An 18,998-nucleotide genomic window follows, 5' to 3' on the forward strand; every position below is an offset into this window, starting at 1 on the left:
CAGTTATCTGCTGAATTCCTATGCTTCAGGCTCTATCATTACTGTATCAGCAGAAGGCTATTTGTTGAAAGTGAAAGAAACTCAAATCAAATGGCTAAGCACAAAGGCAACTGTATCGGCTCAACTATCAAGGAGGCAGTTGTATCTGCCTCAGGCATGGATGGATCTAGGCTCTCAAAAGATGTCATCAGATGTTTTTTTTTTTCCCAAAGCTTAGCTCTGTATCCTCTGTGTGGGTTTCATTATCAGGCCCCTGGAAGCTCCAGGTTTCACAACCTGCAAAGAAAGCATCTTTCCCAGTGACATTAGCCAAAAACCAGCGTCTGAAAGTTATTGAATTACTTGGGTCACCTGCTCATTTGTGCTGATTGGCCAGGTTTGAGTCATACATCCATCTCTATCACAGCTGGTTGAACTACGTGAAAGAATCGTGGAGAGGAAATGTTCCCTTCCAAGCAAAATCAGTCTGCTATAGCAGAAGAGAGAAATTGAGGCTGTGTAGGTCATAAAAACAGACATCCTCTACATCCGTGCACTGTAATCTCTATCTTTATTTATCCTTTAGTTTTTCTGCTACTCAAGTTGTGCTCAGATCCCCCTGGGAGCTGGTTAAAAATGCAAATTTTCAGGGCACATTCCAGACCAGTTGACAACATTCCCTGAGGGGATTCACCTTCACATTGAGGTTTGAGAAACACTAAGCTCACCCAATCTTTTCTAATGTGCTGAAGGAAACAGAACTCTGTTGTATCCCACTAACAGGTAAGAATTATTCCTAAGATTACTTGACTTAATGCTACGACAAACATAAGGATACATATATGTTTAAGAATAAATGTTTCCATTTTTTTTGCATAGATACCCAGCAGAAGGATGGCTGGGTCATATTGTATCTCTATTCTTAATTTTTTAAGGAAACACTGTACAGGTTTCCATAGTGGCTGCTTCAACTTACATTCTCATCAGCAGTGTCCAAGGATTCCCTTTCTCCACATCCTTTCCAATGCTTACTTTCTCGTCATATTGAAAACAGCTGTTCTAATGGGTGTGAGATGGTGCCTACATTTTCTTCTATTTAGCTTACTGTTTCAGGTCTTATATTCAAGTCTTTAATCCATTTTGAGTTAGCTTTTTCTGGATGGTGTCAGGAGCAGTGTATTAAAAGAAAGAAACATGTTGAGACAATGTGACCAAATCTGATATCAAAGAGTTCAATTACCAAGTAAATAGTAGAAAAAAATACTCTTGTATTGGAGGTTTTCCCGACCTCCTATATTCTAACTTGGCTAAAACCAACTGCTCCCAATGTTATCATAACCTTCTATTTAGTTTTCCTTTGCTAATAAAGCAGCTTTGGTACAATCTAGCCAAAATCTTTAGTTTTTCTTTAAAAAATTTTTTTTTTTTGGTATTTTTCCGAAGCTGGAAACGGGGAGGCAGTCAGACAGACTCCCGCATGCGCCCGACTGGAATCCACCCAGCATGCCCACCAGGGGGCGATGCTCTGCCCATCTGGGGCATTGCTCTGCCACAATCAGAGTCATTCTAGCACCTGAGGCAGAGGCCACAGAGCCATCCTCAGTGGGCAAACCTTTCTCCAGTGGAGCCTTGGCTGCGGGAGGGGAAGAAAGAGACAGAGAGGAAGGAGAGGGGCAGGGGTGGAGAAGCAGATGGGCGCTTCTCCTGTGTACCCTGGCTGGGAATCGAACCCGGGACTCCCGCACGCCAGGCCGTTAATATTTTTAAAAATTAACATCCATGTTGTCCTTCCAAGAAGTCTTTAAACTGCAAGGGGTTTAGACATTTATTCATCTGGTAGTATGAGTCACAATGAAAGTCTTATTTCCATTTTTACTAATTAACAAGTTAAAGAAAAAGTTACTTGCCTTGAAAAGGGACAAGTAATCAGATATAATGTAAGATGATACAGCTTATAGGGGAAAAGTGTGGTATTTGTAGAACTGTGGCCCAAATAATTCAAAGCTAGAAGGTTGTCTAAAACACACAGTCCAGAATCCTAAAATTGTTTTTAACATACTATCCTGGCCCTGGCCGGTTGGCTCAATGGATAGAGTGTAAGCCCAGTCTTTGGATGTCCCTGATTCAATCTCAGGTCAGGGCATACAGGAGAAGCGACCATCTGCTTCTCTCCTCCTTGCACTCCCCCTTGTCTCCCTCTTTCCTTCCCATAGCCAGTGGCTCAATTTGTTCCTAGTGTCAGTCCCAGGCTCTGAGGATAGCTGTTTGGTCAGAACATGGGCCCCGGGAGGAGGTTGTGGGTGAATCCTGGTGGGGTGCATGCAAGAATCTGTCTCTCTATCTCCCCTCTTCTCACTTATAAACATACTGTCCTTCACTAGATTTTCCTGAGTATGTTGAAGAAACATAATAGATACATTCTTAAAAGCTCCCTTTCTTTCCTTCCTTTCTGTCACAAATACATCACAGCTTTTTTCACTTCTACTCCTTCACATTCAATTAAAATCTGCCCCAGTCCTGGCTGTGATAATAGACTGTGACTTCCAGGTGAGCTTTGTGTGGCCTGAACAGTGTTTTCAAAATCAAGAAATTTTACACACAAATACATACACACACATGGATGCAATACCAGCTTTAGATCTTTTTTCTTTTCAGCATGAGAAAGAGATAGACAAGGACAGACAGGCAGGAAGGAGAGAGCTGAGAAGCATTAACTCATAGTTGCAGCACTTTAGTTGTTCATTGATTGCTTTCTCATATGTGTCTTGATGGGCTGATGGAGCAGCTCCAGTTGAGCCAGTGACCCCTTGCTCAAGCCAGTGAACTTTGGGCTCAAGCCAGCAACCATGGGTTCATGTCTATGAGCCCGTGTTCAAACTGGTAATCCCTTGCTCAAGCTGGTGAATCTGCTGTCAGGCCAGATGAGCCTGGGCTCAAGTCGGCAACCTCAAAGTTTTGAACGTGGGTCCTCAGCGACACAGGCCGACACTCTATCCATTGCACCACTACCTGGTCAGGCCAGATTTGAATCTTTGAAGAGTCAAAAGACTTGGAAACGCTGCACTTACATTCTTTCATAATTATAATTGGTTGGCGCTGGTCCATGGGTATAGATGAGATGGGCTTATGCCTTCTACTTGGCCACAGTGCCCACCTCTGACTATTGTTACTCCCAGACCATTTTATTCCCTTTCATTCACCACTGTAGGCATTATACTCTACAGATTTAGGGTTATAACCTCTGTCCTAGACCCCCTTGTCTTTCCTTCCTTATTCATTCTTCATTCTGTGAAACAAAAACCTAATAGAATAAACTCCTAATCCTAGAATGGGAGTGGGAAAAGGTCAGGTTGGGTAGATCAGCTCAGAATCCTTGGGGAAACTAGGAGTCCATTAAATCTATTTAATAGATTTTTACCTTCTCAAAGAAGAAGGAAAAAACCCTTAACGTCGTGCTTTTATTTGACAGTAGCAACTGGTGGCTTTCATGTCCATGATAAATATATTTAAGGTTTTGCTCCCACCTATATTTACCATTAAAGCAGAGAAAAAGGAAAAATACAGTGAAGTATGCTTTTTTGTTGTTTCCTCATTTTATGAGAACTAAAAATTTTGTGGACAAATGAGAAATGACCAAAACTACCATCTCACTCAGTAGGCCTGAGCATGTAAGAACTTGCCTGTTGTACTTGTAAGTAAAGAAAAACTTACAAGTGGAAAGATATCTAACCTAGTCAAGAGAGGCACATGTTCCTGAACCCAGAACTGATTTTCAGTCAATATGTACCTTATTTAGCTGAATAAGTTGCTACAAAACTGGAAGCTTTGCTGCCTAAGCCTCCTTCTTATTAGTGACCATTTTGTATCCCCAAGCCTATGCCCGGGCTCCATGGACCTGCTCCGATTCAAGCACCAGTAAGGTTGATGCCTGGTACAGCAGAGAGCCTCCAAGGTCCTGTTCCAGTTTCCCCAAAAGTCCTGCCCTTCAGGCACTACCAGGAGGCATGACCCCCTACCAGGGGCTTTGGAGTACTGGCCTGTGTCTTGCTAGCTCTTACAGGAAGCCCACATGGTCTACACTGGCACCCAGTAGCCTGCTGGCCTGCCAGGCACCCTGCCATAGATCTCACTTGCCTATTTCTGTCCCTGCATTGTCCCTTCCCCCAAGTCAGAAGAAGATAGCAGTCTCACAGAGTGAACAGCACCTTTTTTGGCATCTTGGTAACAAATACCTGGTGCTCATGTAACCATATCTTGGCTATGATAACCATGCTTTTCAGTCTTCACTCCCCCCACCCACCCACCCACCCATAACTTCCCTCAGAGGGCTGCTATAGAAACCGCAAGTCATCACAGGACTCTAACTCTTATCAGAGAACGGGGAAGAGCAACAGACACTGAAGAGACACTGGGGCTCTTGAGGCCCCATTACCTCCTACTGTATTATTACAACAACAGTAGGAGGTTGCGATCAATGGACACGCCCCATGGTGCAATATGGGGGACTGGTGCCTAAGGCAAACCCTCTTTATGGTCCTTGTTGATATTCACCTTTATCTAAAGCCCACCAAAGACCCAACTGAAGTGGTCACTGACAACATTGATTTTCTACTTATTAAGTGGTTGTCTATACCAGTCCTTCTTTTTTTTTTTTTTTTTTTTCCTGAAGCTGGAAACAGGGAGAGACAGTCAGACAGACTCCCGCATGTGCCCCACCGGGATCCACCCGGCACGCCCACCAGGGGCAACGCTCTGCCCACCAGGGGGCGATGCTCTGCCCCTCCAGGCGTCGCTGTGCCGCGACTAGAGCCACTCTAGTGCCTGGGGCAGCAGCCAAGGAGCCATCCCCAGTGCCCGGGCCATCTTTGCTCCAATGGAGCCTTGGCTGCGGGAGGGGAAGAGAGAGACAGAGGGGAAGGAGGGGGTGGGGGTGGAGAAGCAAATGGGCGCTTCTCCTATGTGCCCTGGCCGGGAATCGAACCCGGGTCCCCCACACGCCAGGCCGACGCTCTACCGCTGAGCCAACCGGCCAGGGCCTGTACCAGTCCTTCTTATACACATATGTTAAATCCTTTGAGTACTGTAAGTATAAGTGTCCCCATTTTACAGATAAGGAAACTGAAGCATAGAGAGGTTGTTTAAAACTTAATGGGCAAAGTCAAAATTTGAACCCAAGTAGTCCTAGCTGTCTCATCTGGTCTAATGAATTAGGTTTGGTTAGATCAAATTAAATAGTCTAATTAAAGCTATTATCAACAAGACGGGTAATAGCAAATGTTGGAGAGGCTGCGGAGAAAAGGGAACTCTCATCCACTGTTGGTGGGACTGTAAAGTAGTACAACCATTATGGAGGAAAGTATGGTGGTTCCTCAAAAAACTGCAAATAGAACTACCTTATGACCCAGCAATCCCTCTACTGGGTATATACCCCAAAACCTCAGAAACATTGATACGTAAAGACACATGTAGCCCCATGTTCATTGCAGCACTGTTCACAGTGGCCAAGACATGGAAACAACCAAAAAGCCCTTCAATAGAAGACTGGATAAAGAAGATGTGGCACATATACACTATGGAATACTACTCAGCCATAAGAAATTATGACATCAGATCATTTACAGCAAAATGGTGGGATCTTGATAACATTATACGGAGTGAAATAAGTAAATCAGAAAGAAACAAGAACTACATGATTCCATACATTGGTGGAATATAAAAACGAGACTAAGAGACATGGACAAGAGTGTGGTGGTTACCAGGGGTGGGAGGGAGGGAGGGAGAGAGTTAGGGGGAGGGGGAGGGGCACAGAGAACTAGATAGAGGGAGGCGGAGGACAATCTGACTTTGGGCGAGGGGTATGCAACATAATTTAATGACAAAATAGCCTAGACATGTTTTCTTTGAATATATGTACCCTGATTTATTAATGTCATCCCATTATCATTAATAAAAATTTATTAAAAAAAAAAGAAAAAAAATATTCTAATTAATCACTTTAATGGCAGCCATTAATAACAGTACCAAATATAAATATATTACATAAAAAGTCTCAGCATTACAAAAACTAAAAAAATGTTCAGCCATATGCTATTAATTTCAGCAAGTGATGAAAGAGAATTATTAATCATAAACAATATCACTTATGTAAAGAAACATTATCTTTTTTGTAAATGCAAGTCATCCAATGATAATGAATTATATAGGAAGTCATTGGAACAATTGTATGCTGTTATTTATATCAAGTCATGACTCATAATATAAAAACAGCATTTAGCAAACGATATATATAAATATGTCGAGCAAAGGTTAATGAACAATTTCTAAAAATCATCACTGTATTTAGAAATTAGGAAAATAAGGTTGTACTACAGTAAACCTGATTGACAAGCAATTTCATAATTCATGTAATAACTCATGATAGTGTACTGACTGGTAAAAATTTTAACATCACGATACTTCCAGTACCATGGAGCTTTCTTAAAAGCTGTTTTTCTTGTTCAAAATGACACTAATAACTAAATTAAATTTCTTGCTTTTATTACAGGATAGCATGTGACTTAGATTTTCCTTGTGAAACAACGATCTATGATTCATAGCATAAATATAAGACTACCTGCTTAAGCCTTAGCTGTAGAACACACACTTCAGAGAGTCTTAGTTAATTTTTAATATTAGTTAACAAAAAATATGAACATTTCCATTTGCATCAGAAAACTAAGACACAAATAGAGACCACGACTTCTCAACTGTTTTTACTCTAGAAAAATCAGAAAGCACTCATTATACAGACACCAAAGCACCCATACTTGGTCTTTTCCTGTTTAATTAATGTGCTGAATAAGCATGACTCATTTGAATTGAGATCAGAACACGAACTTATTTTTGTCTCGCACAGTTTTTTTCAACATTACGGAAGAAATCTTCTCATGCTTCATGCTGAGAATTTGGGAAGGTTCGTGACTTTTTAATCACTCTCAAATAATAAAAATTTTTCTGGGGATAAAAAGGATCTCAATGATAAAAAGAATCTCAATTCAGAAATTAAAGCACTTTGATCAATGTCACCTCATTAAATTTTATTTTTCCATCCCACAGAACCGTCAAAACTCTGAAGCGGACGGTGGAAGGTCTGTACTCTTCCTCAACATGGATTGGCTGAGGCTGCAAGCCTACCCTCAGGGTGGATGGAGTACAGACCTGCTGTCTTCTCTGTGTGCTCCCTCTCTTCCTCCTGACAGATGATGTTTCTGCTCCCTCCGGGTATAGATTGGGGAAATACGGAGAAGGAGGGGAAGGTGGTTTAAGCTGTCTTTTCTCTTTCTCAGTGGGCATCCAGTGGACCACATCCAGTCTCTCTCTGCTGAGGCTTCCCTCCCACCCAGGCTGTCTTCCTGGACAGAATACAAAGTTACTTTCTCCAGCTCTGTCTGCTGCATAGCCTTCACTTCATGTACTACCTACCAACTAAGTCTAGGAGTGGAGACGGTTTCCAATTCAGCAGCAGTCCTTGGGCCCCGCAACCAGAGTCATCAGCCCTCCTCTGGCCTGATAGAGAAATCTAGCATCTCTCAACATCAGGAAAAACACATTTCAATGCTCTCTAAGCATTTGAGTCTTACTTTTGTTAAGCTTCTGGTTAGAAGACAGCACCGCCCCACTTCCTCCCCAAAAGGCAAGTGTTACAGACAACATAGCATCTCTGTCCAAAGAAATGCCCTCATCAGTCTCCTCTTACCAAATCCCTCCCTTTGACCCCATTTTGTACCCTTAATATGACACAAACAGAGTCCTGGGGATCATTTCTTTATACATCTGTGCCTGGAAAATGGTCATTTTACTCTCACTTTTGTGTCCTGCTGTCAACTGGGCTAGCACTGCAGTAGGTTCTCAGGTTCAAAGAATCCAATTTGAACACCCTCACTCTCATCATGTTTGCACCTTTTTAAATAGAAAATAAGTAAATGTCTGTTGGTCAAATAAGTTTATAAATATGATGTATATGTTTGCTCACTTATAATTTGCATTGGGTGTAGGAGACAGTCTATAAGCTGGCAAGGTCCTTATAGCCTAAGGCTTAGTTTTAAGACTAAGCCTTTCCCACTCTTTTAATACTAAGATCTTTTCAACATCCTTCTAGTACTAAGATCTTTTCAAAACTAAGCTTTTCCCCATACCCTTGACTATTGCATGATGTGGGGTGGTACACTCTTATGAGGAATCCTATTTATGCCTCAGATAAGTGGCTTTGTATCAGAGACTTCCTTATTTGTATATTGGCTTAAAGGCTTTAATTTCTACACTATAAAATAAGGCAGACTGGGGGCTTGCTCTCCTCAGTTCCTGAAATTAGCATTGCTAAAGAAAGGTAGCCAAGATGGCAGAGTGAAGGAGAAGCCAGTTTGTGCAGTTTGTGCAGAGAGAAAGAGATGGGGAACAGAGGTGAATAAAGCTGGTGAGCTAGAAACCTTTGATTCTAAGAAACTCAGATGAGTCAGTGGCTTTGGGAGCCCTGAATGGAAAGGGAAGTATTTCCCGCTGTGTGTATTTCTCACCTGCCAGGTGTGAGTCTAGAATAAAGGACAATGGAACACCAGCTTTCGGCTCAACTGTTTCATTACCATCATTCCGAATTAAACCTGAACCTGCATTAGCCAGGTGGCTTTGATGGCAAGCACAGATACTGGCCATACAATGCCACACACTTACTGAGTGCTACATCCTCTTGTGTCCAGAGCCCTCAAGACATTCAGAGTCAAGTGAAGGTAACAGAGCACGTACAAAACACCATAGCCCAGCACAAACAGTGGTAAGTTGTGGAAACCCAAGATCACACAAAAGCCTATGGAAAAAATGGAGTCCGGGAAAGACAAAGGGATAGAAGGAAGGGAATTTCTAAAGCAAAGGCATAAAGACATGAAGGACACAGTCTGAGAATGTGCCATTATTTACTATATCTGGAGCATAGGTGGGTCAGAGGAAATGAGGCGGAGAGAAAAAGTTTGAAGATGCTTGGATTCTCCTGTTTGAGCTAAAGCAGTCATTAAAGGTTTTTGAGATGAAATGACATGTTTGGATCTGAATTTTAGAAGGGTAATGTTAGCAACAATGTGGAGACAGAACTGGAGAGAAGAGACTAGAGCTGGTGAAACCAGAGGGAGATGACTAGAGCCTGAGACAGAGCAGCAGCAGAAATTTGGAGGAAGGGAGATGAGTAAGACACTCTTGAAATAAAAAGGACAGAACTTGAAGACCATGGGATGTGAGCTGACTAAGAAAAGAAAAATAGACTTGAGGTTCATAATTTGGGGAAATAAGGAGATGATAATTCCATTAGTGAAGATAGAGTATGCAGACAGAGATCACGTGTCAATGCAGTATCCATGAGGAAATATCAGAAATTTGTTAATTCACATCTGGATCTTAGAAGTGGAATCATGACCAAAAATGGACCAATATCACCCCATATTCTGGAAGGTCTCAAGCCAGGGGGCGTAAATTAGAGGAAGTGGAGTGGCTGACCCCAGTCACCTCTAAACCAACCATACTGATCATTAATGAGCAATGCTCTTGCCATTCCTCCAGGGCATGTGTCTCTGAGCTCATGCATTATCAATTAGGATTGATTTAGTAGACAATGAATGCAGTATTGTGACCACCCCAGGTCCATGGTCTGGACAGAATCCCTGAAGAAGTTGCTTGTTTTAGGGAAAGTTGGAGGAGCTGAGTTTCAAAACATCACCTGCATCAGTGGGATGCAGACTACAGTAGTTGCTTCTTACATTAGTGCCGTTATTTTATACTCAGCTCTTCCTATGTCATCATCAGTGCTGATTCATAAATGGGTCATTGACCCTAGGAGTGTTTCATCTTAAGTGAAGATAGGGTCCTTTTTCCCCTGATTTCTAAATTTATTCTTGACATTCATTCACTAGATATAGGTATCTTGGTTCCATTTATTTTGCTTTTGGATAAAACATCAAGTCATCTAGGAATAACATTCTTAAAATCAAATCAACAAGGGACAGTACAAAGTTATTACTTTTACCCTATTACTATGATACTTGACATTTGTTCTCGTTTCCTCATTTTCCAAGGCTCATAATCAAAAACAGAGCTTTGAAAATTCCTAACACATAAATGACGACATTGGTTCTGAAGAATGGATGAACTCATACAGGCTGGGCTCACAAACAGAAAGAAGGTTAAAAATTTAAATTAAGCTTATTATAATTTCTATTTTTAAGAAGCAAGCAGTAAAAAAAAAATAAAGAAACAAATGATATGATCATGAAAACCAAGGACCAGCCATTTGAGAAATAGTAGTAAGGAAAAGCATCACAGAAGCCACAAGAGTGGATGTGAGTGGATGTTGCATATAGTTCAAATCTGCAGAGGTTCTGCCCAAGTGAAAAATGAGAAGCTGCTGAGTTTTAGGATAGATCATTGTAGATCAAATAAGTTTGCAAACATGATGTTTATGTTTGCTCATGCTTATAGTTTGCATTGGGTGTGGGAGACAGGCTGTAAGCTGGCAAGGTCCTAATAGCTTAAGACTTAGTTTTAATACTAAGCCTTTTCCACCCTTTTAATACTAAGATCTTTTCAACATCCTTCTAATACTAAGATCTTCACAAAACTAAGCTTTTCCCCACCCTTGACTGTTGCATGATGTGGGGTGGTGCATGCACTCTTATGAGGAATCCCATTTATGCCTCAGATAAGTGGCTTTGTATCAGAGACTTCCTTATTTGTATATTGGCTTAGCAGCGGTCTCAAACTCGGGCCCACGGGCCGCATGCGGCCCGCCTACCAATTTTGTGCGGCCTGCAGACTAATCAAACTTCGTGGATTAGTCTGCGGGCCAGTCTGCGGGCCGCACAAAATTGGTGGGCGGGCCGCATGCGGCCCTCGGGCCTTCAGTTTGAGACCCCTGGCTTAAAGGCTTTAATTTCTACACTATAAAATAAGGCAGACCGGGGACTCTGGCTCAGATTCTGCCCTCAGCACTGCAGAGGAGAGGCAGCCAAGATGGCAGAGTGCAGAAGAAGAAGCCAGTTTGTGCAGAGTTTGTGTAGAGAGAAGGAGATGGGGAACAGAGGTGAATAAGGCTGATGGGGCCTTTGATTGTAGGAATGCTCGGATGAGTCAGTGGCTTTGGGAGCCCTGAATGGAAAGGGAAGCATTTTCCCACTGTGTGTATTTCTCATCTACCAGGTGCGAGCTAGGATTAAAGGTAATGGCCCACCAGTTCTTGGCTTCGTTGTTTCATTACCATTTGTCCAAATCAAATGCGAATCTGCATGGGCCAGGCAGCTGTGATGGTGGCAGCTGCTACTCACCTTACAATCATTCAGTGATTTTGCAGAACAATGGTCAATGCTAAAGGTAGAATAGGCATCTTGGGCAGAACTTCTACATTTCACTTATATATGACCTGGGGGAAATTACATCACTGAGCTGTTGGCAAAACAAGAACAAAAAAATGAAAAACAGAAACTTTGCTCCCAAAGAGCATTCTGATATAAATTTCCTCAAAAGGTTGGAGAACTTTGAATATAAATGTTTTTCTCTTGAAGTGCCTTTCCCCCAGGGCACACAATGTTTTGTCAACATTATCAATGGTGAAAAGGCATCTCTCTATCTCTCTGTACCCAATCACTCCATGGCTAGTTTTGAAAGCACTTTCTATTTCCATTGTTCCACAAGCACTTGCATTTGCTATCTTGCTGGCACACAGCTGCTAACTCTGACACTGGCTCCTAAGTGGATATAAAAGTATATTCATTTCCTCATATAATAAAAATGAATACATTTTTCAGAAGAGTAATCAGGCTTTGGTAAGTATGTAAAACAGCTCAACAGAATGTTAGGAATCAAAATAAAGTGATTAATGTCTGTCCAATTCCTTATTCATTTGTTGGTCTTAGAATATTTAATCTTTTAACCAATCCTTCCAGCCACAAAAAATGAAGATAATAATTCTTGCTTATGTCCTTGTGTTTTAGTCAATTAGATTTTCAGACTGATTTGTGAGTTCCAGATAAAAAATTATTGAATTTTCTCATTTATACATTATAAGAGTAGTGGATGATGAGTTGATGAATTTAAAGCCCTTTGCCTTCAGGATCAGTCTGGAAAACCACAGTACATTAATTTTGAGTATATAATTTATTGTGATTCTTCTCTAGATAGACTTTAATGCATTATACAATCATGCAATCATTTGTACATAATCGCCTTTGAATTATATTCTATTTTGACTTGATGCCTGTTTTTGCACAATACACCCATGCAAGCACACACTTAATATTCTACATTTTATGACGTGCCCATTCTACAATTAAGTTAGTTTTCAATTTCGGATGACTGCAGAATGAAGGTGGGGGTCTAAGTTTGCAGGCTAGCTTTTACTGTGAGCTGTAGTTCTCTGTTATATTGCCTGTGCTTTCATTTCTGGTATCAGAGGAACTATTGTGATGCAAACGTGATGGTGCTTGATTAGAGAAGCACATTCACAGCTACACACTGAAAAGCAAAAGTAAATTCAAGAGGAGATGAGGCATTTAACTATGCTTTACAAGAATACTTTTCACCAAGATAATAATAAATCATATTTAACATTAATGCATAAATAAGTGGCTTCCACTCTTTTTAGAACACAAGTTATACATAGGGGAGTAAGTAGGATATTTTTTCCTGAACCTCAAATCCACATCCAATGTCATTCCATTTTTTTTTAGCAAAATTCACAGCAGTCATCTCCAGAGGGACATCCAAGTTTCATAGAATCAATTTTATACATTTGAGAGGAAGATCTTAGTTGTGATATCAGTGAAAGAAATAAACATTGAAAGAAGTCTTTTTGGCTTGTTTTTAAAAATATGCTAGAAAAATAATAATTAAAATTATTGAATGTGACACAGGACAAATTGTGGAACGAGAAGAAACAATTTTGTGGTTTTGAAGGTGTATCAATCAGAGGTACTGCATTCTCTCTCTATACAAGATACTTGAGCAAATCTTTTTGTGTGTGCTTGCAGCAATGGCCAGCTCAGCTCAGCTATTTCTGGAACTCCAGCCATGACACCTACAAGAGGAACCCATAGCAACCATTCCTCAATTGGTGGTGTTTTTCTGACTCACTAGGCTGCGATCCAAACACTATCAGAATGGAAAACTTCCCAAATTATTCATTTAAAGAATAAAATATTTTTCTTGCCGGCTAACATATTTTCTTCAGCAGACAAATGTTTTTCTTAGGCAGATATTCTGGCTAATGTCTGTAAGTGTAAAGGATGTTTGTCTGTAATGGAGGGACTACATGAATTTTAGAGCTAGGGCTCAAAGAATGACTGTTAGGTGTGTAATAAGTCAGTCTTTTAGCATAATTTCCTTGAAAGAGACAAAAACACTAATAATATTTAATATAAATTAATAGTTATAAATTGACGACAACCAACTTAAGAAGCAGAATTAAATGACACAGTCACTGCTTAGTGTTTTGAGCAATCCCTATATAGACACATAAAGGAAAATTATGCTTCTCATTGCTTATGTGGGATTAAGGTTTATTGAAAGTTATTTTTATGTCTTACATGTTTTGATGCATTGCTTCCTTTAATCTTTACAATAACTATCAGAGAAAATTGTGTTCATTTCATGTTAAGAAAATAGGAACTCACAGAGCAAAATAAACAGTGAATTACATGGATCTCTCTAAAATCCACGGTTTTCCCAATATGCTGTATCCCAGGAAGGGCATTAGCTATTTTTATTAAAAGAGCATATTAAAATTTACTGTTAATTTTTGTTAAAATAAAATATTCAATCTGACCCTGAAAAGAAATGGAAAGAAATAGTCTTAGAATATAAGAAATATGAACTTTCTAATCCTGGTCTTACTGTTTACTGGTTATGTAACTTCAGATGATTTTCTTAATTTTCCTGTACTGCAGTCTCAAAACTTATGAAATGGAGACACTTCTAGGAAAAATAAATGTGATTAGATTAAAAGTTAGTAAGGAGTTCAAAATTGTTCAAGATCTGTTTTAGTTTTTTTAACTTAAAAATAATTTTCCCCATTGATTTGAGAGAGAGAAAAGGAGAAAGAGAGAAAGACACAGAGAGAGAGAGAAGCATCAAGTTATTCAACTTAGTCCATTTAGTTGTGCACTCATTGATTGCATCTCATACGTGCCCAGAAATTGAGTGCATCAGGACAATGCTTTACACACTGAGCAACCCGGCCAAGGCTTATTTCTAAACTTTTTACTAAAGTATCCATAGCATACAATATTGTATTGGTTTCAAGTGTACAACATAGTGATTCAACATTTATATACCTTACAATATGATCACCACACTAAGTTTAGTAATCACCCAATGTTGTGCAAAGTTATCACACTATTATTGATTATATTTCCTGAGCTATACACTATATCTTTTGACATTTATTTTATAAGTGAACATTGTACCTCTTAACTCCCTGTACCATTTTTACCCATTCTCTCACCCTCTCCCTTCTGAGAGCCATTAGTGTTTTTTCTGTTTCTATGAGTATGCTTTTGTTTTGAAATAAGGTAAGAGTTGTCTGATAAAATACTTGATGCTCAGTAAATGCTAAATTTTCTATTGTTTCACTTTTACTTTTTTTAAAAATAATATTTAATGAAATATCACAACACATAATTTTTTTTAATAATAATTTTATTTTTTTATTGGGGTGACATCAATAAATCAGGATACATATATTCAAAGATAACAAGTCCAGGTTATCTTGTCGGTCAATTATGTTGCATACCCACCACCCAAAGTCAAATTGTCCTCTGTCACCTTCTATCTTGTTTTCTTTGTGCCCCTCCCCACCCCTTATCCCTCTCCCATTCCCCCCTCCCCCCCCGTAACCACCACACTCTTATCAATGTCTCTTAGTTTCACTATTATGTCCCACCTATGTATGGAATAATACAGTTCCTGGTTTTTTCTGATTTACTTATTTCGCTTCGTATAATGTTATCAAGATCCCACCATTTTGCTGTAAATGTTCCGATGTCATCATTTCTTATGGCTGAGTAGTATTCCATAGTGTATATGTGCCACATCTTCTTTATCCAGTCATCTATTGATGGGCTTTTTGGTTGTTTCCATGTCTTGGCCACTGTGAACAATGCAGCAATAAACATGGGGCTGCATGTGTCTTTACGTATCAATGTTTCTGAGTTTTTGGGATATATACCCAGTAGAGGGATTGCTGGGTCATAAGGTAGTTCTATTTTCAGTTTTTTGAGGAACCACCATACTTTCTTCCATAATGGTTGTACTACTTTACATTCCCACCAACAGTGTATGAGGGTTCCTTTTTCTCCACAGCCTCTCCAACATTTGCTATTACCTGTCCACAACACATAATTTTATTGAAAGAACATCCTTAATTTTTCTGGGCCTCAGTTTCAACACTTGTAGAATGGAGACAGGTTATTTTGCAAATTCTTGTGTACCATGCTGTTCTCCCTTAAACCTGTACTATGAACATCTTTCAATTCAATAAATGTAAATTTGCATTATCCTTTTTAATAACTTTATTGCATTTTATTTGGAAAACATACTATAAATTACCTAACTACTTTTATGTGTTTGGAGACTTGGTCTGTTGGCAAATTTCCACTATTGCAATTAATTCTCTTTGCCCACATCTCAGAACAAATGTTTAAAAAGGTCTGAATAGGTCTGTTTCTTCCAACAAAATAAACCCCAAACAAAACATGCTGCTTGATCCGTGGGGCATTTTTTATTTCCTTTCTGCAATATAAAAAGACCTACAGAGATCCATGTGACTTTGAGGAGAAATAGAAAAATAATTAAGTATATATATTCACACATAACAAAAAAGAAAACTAGCATATAAGAGTCAAAACAACATTACAAGCTACCTATTGATATAATATCAGGCACATTTTAAAATATGACTAAAGCCGGCAAACTGGTCTTGAATTATTTCTTGTGCGAGGTAAAGAACATTAATTATTACTAGCCATGAAATCTATTTGGATAAAGTCTGTTCAATGAGCAAATGCTGATCAAAGGCTTGAGGGTAAAAAGTAATAGATTGTGTTTTCTTTTACAGTATTTGCTTTTGCTTTTCCTGGTGATACAACTGCTTACTTGGATAACCCTATTTATAAGACAATGAAGTTCTTCCCTTCATTTTTTCAATCTTTAATGCAGTTGCCTCTTCTATATTAAAATAATAAAATTTAGGTTATTTCTATACTAAAATAATAGAAATTAGATCATCACTACCTTTAATGTGATCAGTTTTCCCCTTGGCCTGAGGTACTCACCTGGTTTTTCTAGTGTATGTGTGTTTTTTACCTCTTTTAAATACTTTTTTTATTTATTCACTCTTTAGAGAGGAGGGGGAAGGGAGGAGGAGCAGGAACCATCAACTCCCATATGTGCCTTGACCAGGCAAGCCCAGGGTTTTGAACCAGCGACCTCAGCATTCTAGGTCAATGCTTTATCCACTGCGCCACCACAGGTCAGGCTATATTTTTGCTTAAAAAAAAAGTTCTATTGAATTTGAGAAAGTGAGAAGGTAGAGAAAGAGAAGGGTGTGGGGGAAAGGAGAGTGAGAGAGAGAGAGAGGCATAAACTTGTTGTTTTACTTAGTTGTTCCATTTGGTTGGGCACTCATTGATTGCTTCTTATACATGCCCTGACTGGGGGGTTCAACCCTGACCTCTGGTGTGCTGGGATGATGCTTTATCCACTGGAACACTCAACCAAAGCCTGTATGTATATTTTGACTTCATTTGGATTAGAGCACAGTTTGCACACTAGAGTCTCCTGCAAAGCTTTGCAAAAATATTCAGAACTTTTTTGCTTTCCCAAAGATTCTGATTGAATCAGAGGTAGAACCCAGATAGTACTAGTTTTTAAGTTCTGCTGGTAAGATACTAATCACTGGGACTGACAATCACTGATTTTGAAAAATCTATCAACTTTTTCTAGAATTCAGTCAGCACTAGGGTTAAGTAAATATGTAGTTTATTTCTTAAACAAAAAAGTATTGATCCAGATGCACAACATTTTAGGTCAGTAAACAGGAGAAAAGATGAGTCTTAATATATCTCTGTAAGTCAGAAGTGCAGTGTGAAATGGACATTTCCTAGAGGGACGTGGAAAGGCTTTTATGAACTTGATTCCATCAATAGATATGATTATGCTGAAAATAAAGAAAAATTAAAGTGTTCTATCAGTGGTTATTGCTCACCTCTTCAAAAGAGAAAACTCCGAGCTGTCAGAATTTGATAGGATTTTAATTTGGGTTACAAATGCACCTGCAGATCAAATTCCCCTTTTCTGGGGAAGAAGTGCTTGCCCATGTCACCTTGCTGGGTTCCCTGAAAGCAAAGCTCTTGATGCATTTTGGGTGCAAAAAATAATTGCTGTAATCAATGTGAAACAAAGAAAGCTCTCTCCGCTGGGGGCAGGTCAGGTTCTGAGGTCTGTGTGGCTGCCACGTGACAGAGTCATAGACAGAAGTTTCCACCATGGGAGAGGGCACCTACCCTAGAGAACAGAAGGAACGAGGAGAGAACATGACACGGCAGCAGGGAGGACGTGCTGTAGCCAGACTATTTGTCCCTGACTGTTTCCTAAGGAGCGAAGCACGGCGGTCTCTTCTCGCAGCAATGCTCATTATCACATATTGCAGGGTGCACTAATTAAAGAATTTCTGAAACTTCAGCTTGTTACACATAACGCTTCATGAATAAGGAAATGTCATTAGAACACTTAAGTGTGAATATTGCATTTCCACATTAAAAAAAAAACATACTCTGTTAAAATAAACAATTTTACTTTTTCTAAATTAGCCCCTGTGCAGAAATGGTTAGTTAGGCTCTAGAAAAACATAAATCTCACCATTCTTTTACCAAGTGGTAGTATAAAGAAATATTTTTATAAAAATTTTCTACATTTAAGGGGGAATATTAAACTGAATTATAGAGTGTTCAGCATTTTCACCTTAATAAAATAAATATTGCTCTATTACAACGTAATATAAAGTAGATACATGCACATCCTCACCATAATATAACATAATGCCTAATAATAAAGGCCAATGATTACAAATATTTCAAGCCATACCAATGTTAAAGAAATCAATATTCAGTGACTCAGCAAACATGGCTTCCAGCATCGTAAAGCTTTCATTCGCGTTAAACAGAAAATATGTGATTGGTTATAAAGTGGTTATAAAGCAAGAAAAAAATAAGCTTTAAGATACTGGAGACTACCTGAAACATAATATATTTATTTCTTCTTGTATTCTTAAATCTCTAGAAGAAAAAGTTTTTGTACACCTGAAATAGAACTATCAGCTAGTTGATAGGTATCAGAAGGCTAGTATGAATCTGTCTGGTGAAGCTATTGAAATTAAAGTCAACATAAAGATCTGACCTACTAAGAGAATGACCACTCATGTATCATGATTTTAAATAAGTGAATCCGGCAGTGATGTCAGAAGCTAGTATCCAGACCCATTTGCTGCCAACATCTGTGAGTGACTCTGTGACATTTCACCTTGTTATTCAGGGATGTGTTGACTAACAAGTCCTAACAAGATGTCAAGTAGAAAAGAAAAACTAAGTGTAAAATCCATAGTCATCTTCTCCACATAACTACAAGGTTTATATAACATCACCTTTGAGAATGAACAGAACTGTTGCTTGTCCACCTCCATGAAGAAGCATCTTGGATTGCAACATCAAGACAAAATGACAAAGAAGACTAACTTAAGAGGAGTTCAGTTGAAAGACTGAAAGACTAAGTCAGCATGTCAAAAGAATAATACTAATGATAGAGCAGAGTAGGCACTCTTCCAAGTGCTTCACCTATATTGTGGCTATTTTTAAATATGTCTGCAAAATCTTTGTCACTACACCCATTAAGAGGTGAGATCTATGTTGCTTCCTCTTGACTCTGGAGAAAACTTAATGACTTATAACTAATGGACT

General features: G+C 39.2%; 1 protein-coding gene across 1 annotated transcript in view; it reads right to left on the minus strand.

The window, feature by feature from the left end:
• ACADL (acyl-CoA dehydrogenase long chain) overlaps window positions 1-18,998 on the minus strand; it is a 711,748-nt gene that overhangs the window by 290,351 nt on the left and 402,399 nt on the right. The window lies entirely within an intron of this gene.

This window comes from Saccopteryx leptura, chromosome 7 (assembly GCF_036850995.1).
Source record: "Saccopteryx leptura isolate mSacLep1 chromosome 7, mSacLep1_pri_phased_curated, whole genome shotgun sequence".
Taxonomy (NCBI): domain Eukaryota; kingdom Metazoa; phylum Chordata; class Mammalia; order Chiroptera; family Emballonuridae; genus Saccopteryx; species Saccopteryx leptura.